Here is a 9,196-nt window from a genome sequence, read left to right on the forward strand (position 1 = left end):
AGTGACGTGACTGTATCTTGCTTTATTTTCTACTTTTATTCAATCATTTTTTGGCCCCCACTTTTAAACTCTAAAAGTGAGATTTTGTATCAGTCTCATTTCACTACTTTTCAGCAACAATTACAAAAACATGACTCATCACATAAAGTTTTGAATCCTTAATATTGGAAATTTATTCATTCCTTTATAGTACTCTGGTTTTAAGGCTTGCTGAAAAGACAATGCGTCAAAAAATACTGAGATAATAATGAATTTCACGATATTTTTAAATTTTATATATCACACTCGGTGCAAAGTATTTGTAGGTTTTTGCTGCACTACTAATGATTTGATTGAGCCTGAGCTGCCCCAGACTGCAAGCTTCAGTTCCAGAATCTGAAAAACTCCATGATAGGGTGTCAGTTTATTTCGGTCCTTATGAAACATTTCACTTTGATAAAAGATACTTGTACTTGAGGTGAAAAAGTTCTTTTCCTTCTTGGTAGTGTTATGCAAAAAGTTAATCCTGAAATGTACTTTACCAAGGACTGAATCCCAATGTGAAAGGAGAATTTTTCTTTTTTACTATAACAGCAAGATCATTAAAATGAAAAACCTCCATATTAGGATGGCAACTTTGCTCATTTCAGCCAAAGAGTAAATGGCAGTTTAGTGACCTGAAACCAGTAACTTTCACAGTTAACAGTAATAAAGCATCTTTAAAAAGGGATTTTGACGAAGGAAAAATCTATTTCTGGGTGATTGGCTCGTGTCGCCCTATGAAAGGATCCTTAATATCATTCTTTCTAGGTAAAATTAATCTAAAATTACCAGAGAAAAACAAAATTAAGAAAATGTCAGTAAAACTGACTCGCTCACTCTTAAAAAGAAGTGTCGGTATGGTAATAGGGGCGAGTGGGAATCACTACCAGAGACATTCACCAATTAGAACTTCCCAATCAGAATCCCTTAAGAGAGCTGATACCAACGGGCGATGCAGCCGCTACTACTACTACTAGACGGCCACGAAACCACGGACAGCAGCGCCCCTAGCGGACATCCTTAATCTAAAAACATCTTGTCCTGCATGGGGGGGGAAAACAATATAGGGTGGGTTTCATAGGGCGACACGAGCCAATCACCCAGAAATAGATTTTTCCTTCGTCAAAATCCCTTTTCTGGGCTCAGCTCGTGTCGGCCTATGAAAGAGTACCAGAGAAACAGACAAGATGGGAAAAAAGGAACAAATGAAAAGCAGTTGTAAAATGATGGATATAATATAAGTAAATCAATTACAGCATACAAACTAAGTACTTAAACTAACTTATACTAAACAGTAAAATAACAGAACGTTAGTAATCTAAAGTACTTAAAAACAGTAATCACAGTAAATTACAATGATGCAGTGTAATATAAACAAAAGGGATTTACTTGAAAATATTTACAAAATATACAAACACATTGTGTCCTACCCTAGCATAAAAATAAGGGTAGGTACACTGAAGTACACCACCAGTACAAGTGTGGATGTCCCTAGCAAAAAAATAAGGGACAATCCACTATATGATTCAGCGGCTAAGGCTAGGATATCCGAGTAGCATGGCGATAGGGTGAGGCATGTTGGATGATGTAGGTAGTAGAAAGGAGACCTGGATCTATACTACGACTACTATACAGTATCAGGGGAAACAATGTTTCCCGCTGCTACTGCTGAAAATTTTAAAGATTCCAAGGACTTTAGATAATGACGTTTAAAGACTGTCGGGGATTTCCATCCAGTATACTTTTTAAGATCCTCAAAGTTCATATGTTGAAAGTAATTAATTGAGGTGGCTACTCCCTGATATCATGTGCTTTTGGGAATGAATCAGGATTGGCTTGTTTAATGAAGTAAAGGATTTGTTGCCTAATACCTTTTACTGACAAAGTACCACCTTTTTCTCTCATGAAGAGAGCACCTGAGGATCTTGATGAAGTACGAGATAGAAAGGCTCTAAGAGTTGATACTGGGCAGAGAGAAGGATCCTGGGGAAGTGGGATAACTTTCCAAGGGGCCCACCTTGCAAGAGGATCCTCATTTTTGGCTAAAAACAGCTACGATCCGGAGCAAGTAGAACTTCTCCTGATGGGAGGAATTCCACATGACCCGCATCCCTGGATAGAGCCGACAGTTCTGAAATTCTAGCTCCTGAAGCTAGGCTTAATAAGAATAATGTCTTTCTCAGGAGCATTATGAATGTACAAGACGAGTTGTCAGTATCTGAAGCTAGTTTGAGGACATCATTTAAGAACCATGAAACTGCAGTAGGCCTTTGAGAAGGTCTAAGTCTAGCACAGGCTTTAGGGATAGACGTGAAATAAGATTCAGTCAGATCTATCTGAAAACCTACTTGAAAGATCTTCTTCAAAGCCGATTTATGAGTGGTAATAGTGCTAGCTGCTAAACCTTTTTCAAAACAAGGATCTGAAAAAGGATATAGCTAGATTAACTGTCATGGTTGTAGTGTTCGATTCTTTCAAGAAAGATGCTAATTTTTTAACAGCTGAGTCATATTGTCTAATGGTTGACTCTCTCTTATCTGATTCTAGGAAGAGAATATTCTGTGGATCAATATTAGCATCTTTATTAGCCGCAAACTTCATGAAGTCCATAAAGTTAGGGTCTGGAGAATTCCTGAGGAAGCGAACACAGTCCTCATTTGTACTGATTGTGATAGCTTGGGATTGGGGATCCGTTGAGGTCGGAGGCCCAATTCCAGAAGAAGAGGATACCAGTTGCTCTTGTCCAGTCCGGTGCAATCAGAGCTACTATCCCTTTGAAAGACCTTAGTTTGCTTAGGACTTTCAAGAGAAGATTCACTGGAGAAAAAACATAAATTTTCCTCCACGTGCCATTCATCCAAACGACAGGGCCGTCCGTGGCATAAGCCAGAGGGTCCAGGTTGGGGTCCACATAGCAAGGGAGCTTGTGGTTCGCTTGTGAGGCGAAGAGATCCACTTGGAGACCTGGGACTCTCAGGCTTATCCACTGGAATGACCCGTCGTCTAGAGACCATTCTGATTCCAGAGGAAAACTGACCGGGACAGAGCGTCTGCTATCACATTTCTTACCCCTGCCAGGTGAGTGGCAGACAGATGCCATTTGTGTTTGTTTGCTAGGCAAAGATGGCTATCATGACATGATTCACATGCTTGGATTTGGACCCTCCTCTGTTGATGCAATGAACTACCACTGCACTGTCCAAAACTAGCCCTTAGATGAGACTTCTTCGGGGGAAGCAGATCTCTTCAAGGTAAGAAATGACTGCCATTGTTGCTTCCAGAACGTTTATGTGAAGCTGGCGAAATTGAACTGACGCAAGTCCCCTGAACCTGTTTGAACTGAGAGTATCCCCCCCACCCCCCCACCCGGACAGGGAGGCATCCGTGTGAATGGTTAACACTGGAAGGGGATATTGAAGGGGTACCTTCTTGGCTAAGTTCTTTACTTTTGACCATGGACGGAGTTGATTGCGGGGAGGATCTGTGGGATTACTGACAACTTGTCTCGAGATTTGGTGTTTGCTCTCGATCGCCAAAGAAATTCGATTTAAAATCTTTTAGCCTTGCTTTCAGGAGGATATCTGTTACCGAAGCAAACTGAAGGGACCTTAGGATTCTCCTCCTGGTTTCTCCTTGATGTTTGTTTGCATTTGAGAAATTGCCTGACAGATTTTGCTATTTCCTTCCGTTTGGCCACTGGAATTGACCAGATTGTGGGAAGACAAATCCCATTGGATTCCCAGCCACTGAAAACCGAGACTCCGGGGTAAGTCTGGATTTCGTTTTGTTTATCTGGAACCCCAGATGTTCCAGAAAGTGAACTACCTTTTTGGTGGCTTCGAGACATTCCTCGACGGTTGGTGCCCAGATCAACCAATCGTCGAGGTATGCTGCTACCATGATTCCCTGAGTTCTCAATTGCTGTACAACCACTTCTGCTATTTCGTGAATACCCTGGGGGCTACATTCAGACTGAAGGGTATCACTTTGAATGAGAATGTCTGATTTCCTAGCCTGAATCCTAGGAATGGGCGGAAGTGCCTGGCTATAGGGATATGATAGTATGCGTCTGTAAGATCGATGGAGCATTGTGACGGCTCCACGCGGAAGTAAGGTCCTTACTGCGAGAGGGTAAGCATCTTGAACTTGTCGCAACGAATGAAAGAGTTTAGCTTTGACAAGTCTAAGATTACCCTTCTTTTTGTTGAGCCTTTCTTTGGCACGCTGAATAAGCGACCTTGAAATTTTAGATGCTTGACTCTCGCAATAGCTCCTTTCTGAAGGAGTTCCTCCGCGTAATCTGTCAATTCCTCTGATGGTACTTGGTGGAATGATTTGATTGGAGGCGGATCTTTGATCCAACTCCAACCCAATCCTTTGGACACTATGCTCTGTGCCCAATTGCTGAACCCCCACCTGTGGCGGAAGAGGAACAGCCTCCCTCCTACCTGGGGAGCCTCATTGTTGATGCGGCGGGTTGACCACCACGCCCTCCTCTGAACTGCCTGCTCCTTGTCGCCCTTCCTGCGCCACGCTGGCGAAAGTAACCTCTCGCCCTACCTCTCGGTTGTTTTGTAGCTTGAGCCTCAAATGTAGGGTTGAAGGCCGGCGAGATTGCGTAGGAGGTCGACGGCTGTGATTGAGGAGACAACAGGAGGATGGGCTGGTTCTGTTTCGAACTAGCAGGTTTGTTCCCTGTTGGGTAACCGGACGGCCCCTGCACAAATTGCTGCTGTTGCTGGTGTTCTGATACGGCTGGAACCTCTTACCAGCCTTCTTTGGTTTCTTACCAGCAGTGGGGACGGATTCTTGTTTCCTCTTTGACGAAATACCCCACCTAGCTCTAAGGCTCTGGTTGAGCCTAGCAGCCTCGTGGTGCACTTCATTAACAGCGGACTCTGGGAAGAAGATCCGCTCCCCACATGCTAGAAGCCAAGAGTCTATTAGGCTCGTGACCTAATAGTACACTCCTGCAGAACGTGCTTTCGGCAATTCCTCCTAGGCTTGGAAGAAGTCGAAAGCATCTGTTAGGACCGTCTGAAACTGAGATTTTGCCAAGATCTTAAACAGCGGTTCCGTCGCATAAGAGAGAGCAGCCATTTCTGTTATTATAAGAGAATTGAGGGGACCTGCCAAACCTGGTTCGCGCGGGTCAAACTCTGCCTGAATTAGGGAATCAGGCAGCCTTGGCAGCTTCCTCGCCGAACTGGTCCATGGCGCAGTCCGGTGTTGAGCTTACCAAGCGTGACGTAGCTGGCAAGTTCTCCCACAATTCTCCGAAAGCCGGGAAGAGCGGAGAAGTAGACTCCGCCTCCCTCAACTGTGGCATGGGCTCATCCTTGAGGACTGCCTGAAGGGTCTTCTCTACTATTTTCGTGGCGAACGGAAGAGAAGCCTCCTCTTCCGTCGCGAAAATAGTAAAAGGACTCTTATAGGCCTGGAGCTTAGTGTTCGTGCACTCCCAGTTCTCAAGGCAGTGAACCCATTTCCCGCTGGCATGATCCCTACTGTATAGAACAGACTCTCTAGAGATCTTGTCTTCCCTAGTCAGAGCGTTACAGTCAGCCTAGCATAACCGATGAAAGCTGCGTCAGACCGGAGGGTAAAACTCGAAGTCCTCAATCCTCCGAGTTCCACACTCCGGATAGAGATCATCCCATCCTTAAAAGGAGCGTAGGCAGCTACTCTCCATGGATTCTCCATGGAGAAAGCTGGCAGAGAGTCGTATGGCGGGAGTTGGAGAATGCCAGTGCTTGGCACTGGGGAGACTGGAAGAGGGACCTGAGAGAGCGGCCCGGCTACCCGGTCCTCATTCTCTCTAACCCTGTTAGAGAGATCTTGTATGGACTGGCTGATTGAGACAGAGTGCTCGACAATTGTGCAAAACATCTGCTCGAATCTCGTCCCCAGGGCGGAGACTTGCGAGCCAACCAACTCGCCCACCTGTTGCATCACCACTGCTGAGAAAGCAGTGGGATCAAAGGTGCTAGGTCCTGCTCCTCCCACCGGCGTTTGCCGGAGTGGAAGCGGTGGAGGCAGGAGAAGGCATTGGCTCGGCGGGAGAGCGCGAGCCTTCTCCTTAGAAGCCTTGCTTCTAGAGCTCTTCGAGTGAGAAGAACTCGGCTTGGCTTTCACCGCGTCGGCGTAGGAAGTCGAAGACTTCCTAGCCGAAGAAGACGAAGACGACTTCCTAGAAGTTGTCTTAGCTAGAGTCTTCGGTTCTCTCTGTCCCTTCACCTTGGGGGGTACAGAGAGAGCGGGAGAGAGCGGGTAGGGATCTCAGATCCCACAAAGCCTTGGAAAGAAGCGCTCGAAGAAGGGACAGGAGAAGATCCAGGAGCACCAAGGAAAGACCTTGGGCGCCCGACACACCTACCTCAACCAACAAATCCTGCTGCCCCTACCGCCATGGGCTCGATGTTTAGGTCCAGGGCAGCGACGTCCGGGACCGACTCCTGGAAGCTACGACCCCAAAGGATTGCTGGAGATCTTGCTGGATGGAGGCTATCAGAGGGGCTGCGGACAAGGGGTCAACATACCCAGTTGACTTGCCCGCAGGGAAGATCTGGACGGCCAGCTTCTTGTCCAGAATGTACGGCTGGCCTTTGGCGGCGTTCTTCCCGAAGCCGCCCACCCACGCTTTCAGGGTGGCGAGGGCGACCTCCCTCACCACCAGTAGCCTGAAAGAAAGGGCGAGATGAGCTTCTAATGGCGGAACGGGGTTAACAAACTTATGACTAAGAGTTGTTAGTAAAAGATGATAAGGAAGCCTATAATGGACTTACCCCATCTCCCAGCTGACCGACTAGGTCGTAGCAGATGCGCAGGCTTCTGGGTGCCAGACGATCATCTCGTTAAATGACGTGGCACAAGGGGCGTGAGACCTGCACTCATCGTGGCCGCAGGGGTCGTACAACGTCGCGTTGCACGCTGGGACCTGACAGTTGGTAGCCTGTAAGTGGAAAGATACATGAGTATCAGGAAAACACTTACAGCCTAACAGTTGCTCCGCTGGTGCCGGAGCGATAAAGTTAGATTAAACCAGAGCCCGCCATAATACTGTGGTAACAAGGTTGGTTGGGTGTCCTAGGCTATAGCTCCGCTGATGGCGGGGACACAAAAGGAAACCAACCAGGAGTGGTGGTAAATGGAAACCACGACGGAAAATGGCGGGGATGGTAGATATATAAATAATAAAATTAAACAATTCATCGTAAAATTAGGGTATATCCTTAAAATAACAATAATAACAACCTTACTCCACCACCCGTCTACTAGAAGAGTGCCCGGGTAACGAAGCAAGCTCCCTTCCGGTAGCGGGAGAGATGTAAGGATATAGTAGGCAAGCAACCGACCACTAGTAGTCCCCACCCCGCCCGCTGGCGGAGCCAGTAATCTATAACCAAAGGTGCCCCGGCTGCGACGGAAGGCTCCTTCGTTTATAGCGAGGGAAGGTGGCTGAGCAAACTGGGGATGGGGGGAGGAAGGTCTCGGCGTAAACATGGCGGGAGAGAGAGAGGGGGGGGGATGGCCTACTCCTCCCCGCCTCACCGACTACCCGCTCGGAGACCCGGTACCTCATGAGTGGTCGCCCTATACCCCCGCTGGGAGGGAACCCCTGGCCACCTCAGAGAGGGAGAGAGAAGGCGACTGAGGTTGTCATGACAACCAAGGGGTCCCCCAGCCCCTCCCTATACCAGGAAGGGAGGGCAGGGGCAGGGTAAGGTGCGATGGAACACGTGACCGCAAGTGGCCTAGGCCGCGAGCAACACAACCGTGAGAGGGCCACGTGAACCAGGCTGTACCAATACAAGGAACATGCACCTAGGCTAGCCTAACACCCTAAATATAATATATACATCAAAAAAGATGGAAAAGACACTTTTAGTAAAAGAGAAAGAAGCCCAGGAGGAGGCAGACTGTTCCAAGAAACAGAAGCCTACTCGGAGCCAGCGATAGCGATGAAGAGCAAGAGCCGGGATGCTGGGCAGGAATAATAATAATAGCCCTAAATACCAAACTAAGAGAGATGGTAGGAGGCTAAACTAGCTAAAACTCGATGTAAAAGACAAAATGAACGTAACATAGTAAGCCCATAAGTATAAGAAGTCCCAGTATGGAGGACCGGGAATTCTTAACGAGGCCAGCAAGGCGCCACCACGAGACAACCGGGGAAACCGTATATGACCTATTAGGAGGAAAATATGGTACCCGGAAGATAAAAATGTGGTAAAACATTACTTATGAGTTACTTAACTTAGCCGTTGCAATTGCAGAGCGTTCCATGGTGAAGAATAGGATAAATCCCGAAATTAGCACAGCACAGAAAAAATAATGCGTCTTGACGCTAGCGCTAATAATTAAGGATGTCCGCTAGGGCGCTGCTGTCCGTGGCGTCCTCTAGTAGTTAGTAGTAGCGCTGCATCGCCCAGTTGGTATCAGCTCTCTTAAGGGGATTCTGATTGGAAGTTCTAATTGGGTGAATGTCTCGTGGTAGTGATTCCCACTCGCCCCTATTACCATACCGACACTTCTTTTAAGAGTGAGCGAGTCAGTTTACTGACATTTTCTTAATTTTGTTTTTCTCTGGTAATTTTAGATATTTTTACCTAGAAAGAAGAATTAATTAGGATCCTTTCATAGGCCGACACGAGCTGAGCCCAGAAATGCAGATTTCTTTTCATGAACACTCACTCACCTTTAATATTCTACGAGGTCAGATTAGATTGCTTCCATTTAGCATTTGTTAGTGCTGCTTTAACTTATGTTTGCTTGTGTTTCAACTGGGCAATTTCATCCAGAATGTTATCCATGCTAGCATGAAGACTTTTAGCAAACTCTCCTGATACCTAGAGAAGAAAAACAAATTAAATCACAAAAAAATCTAAAAAACTGTTCCATAGATATAAATACGTATCTTGATTTTAACCCATTAGCCAACAATTACAAAAGGAAAAACCAAACAAGGCCTATATTGCTGCTTAAATACAAGAAGTTGATGATCAATGGCAGATAAAGAATAATATCTAGTAACAAGAATCCCTTCTCTCACCTGTCCAGAGTTTTGCATTAGCTGCATGAACTGTGGAGGGCTCAACAGTGAAAATCCCATCTACTTTATGGAATATGAAAATGCACTTTACTCGTTAATCCATCTTTACAATTAAGTCATTTA

At 46.2% G+C, this 9,196-nt stretch overlaps 1 long non-coding RNA gene across 1 annotated transcript in view; it reads right to left on the reverse strand.

Moving 5' to 3' along the window:
- LOC135223270 (uncharacterized) overlaps positions 1-8,855 on the reverse strand; it is a 23,739-nt gene extending 14,884 nt beyond the window's left edge. Inside the window, exon 1 of the long non-coding RNA XR_010316450.1 lies at positions 8,720-8,855. This is a non-coding gene — a long non-coding RNA (uncharacterized LOC135223270). The remainder of the gene's footprint in view (positions 1-8,719) is intronic.
- Positions 8,856-9,196: the final 341 nt, after the last annotated feature.

The sequence above is a fragment of the Macrobrachium nipponense genome, chromosome 8, assembly GCF_015104395.2.
Source record: "Macrobrachium nipponense isolate FS-2020 chromosome 8, ASM1510439v2, whole genome shotgun sequence".
Lineage (NCBI taxonomy): Eukaryota > Metazoa > Arthropoda > Malacostraca > Decapoda > Palaemonidae > Macrobrachium > Macrobrachium nipponense.